The sequence below is a fragment of the Frankliniella occidentalis genome, unplaced genomic scaffold (genome assembly GCF_000697945.3).
Source record: "Frankliniella occidentalis isolate FOCC.00 unplaced genomic scaffold, Focc_3.1 Scaffold2119, whole genome shotgun sequence".
Classification (NCBI taxonomy): Eukaryota; Metazoa; Arthropoda; class Insecta; order Thysanoptera; family Thripidae; genus Frankliniella; species Frankliniella occidentalis.
In genome coordinates, this window is record NW_026269210.1 from 5,915 (window position 1) to 6,608 (window position 694).

At 36.0% G+C, this 694-nt stretch overlaps 1 protein-coding gene across 6 annotated transcripts in view; it reads right to left on the reverse strand.

The window, feature by feature from the left end:
* LOC127751918 (uncharacterized) overlaps window positions 1-694 on the reverse strand; it is a 6,672-nt gene that overhangs the window by 3,951 nt on the left and 2,027 nt on the right. The gene's annotated exons all lie outside the window — the stretch shown is intronic.

A 694-nucleotide genomic window follows, 5' to 3' on the forward strand; every position in this document is an offset into this window, starting at 1 on the left:
GCCTTTGCAATTTCATCAAACTATTTTTTTTATGAAAAGATATTTTAGAAATCAGTTAAGAATGTTGGTACAATAGCTATCGCGCGTCAGCTGATCGCCCTTTAAAGTTTAAAAAGACCGGACCAGCTGATCGACTTAGGCTTAAAGAACTTTAGGCCACACGTATTGACGTGCTCATTCATTAGAAAAAGGATATCGCGAGAATGGAATCTATTGAAGTGCTTGTTCGACTAGGAGAGAGGAAAATAGTACTTTCATTAAATGAAAACTTTACTGAATCAGCTCTTCGAGAACACTTTACAATTTACTGTACTGAAGATGTACTTCTCAAACACAAGTTGGTTGAATATTTTCCAATTTTTCAACTTTACAATAAGAAGTTTGACGAGACAGTAGAAGTAAAAAAAAACCATGTATTTGAAGATGGTCAAATAGTTATTGCTCATTGGGAAAAACTTGAAGAGGTAAGAAAGTTTACTGTAGTATCAAGTGTGACGGGCATGGCACGTGAAATTACAAACACTTCTTATAGTTTCAGGTGCAAGAGAGTATTCCATCTGACAATCAAAAGGATACTGAAGAAACGACTGGAGTTCAGGAGGATAATGCAGAACAAATAAAACCAAATGAAGAATGTCCTGATCGAAGTAACCCAGACTATGATTTGGCTTTGTAAGTGTATGCTTCCCCACAG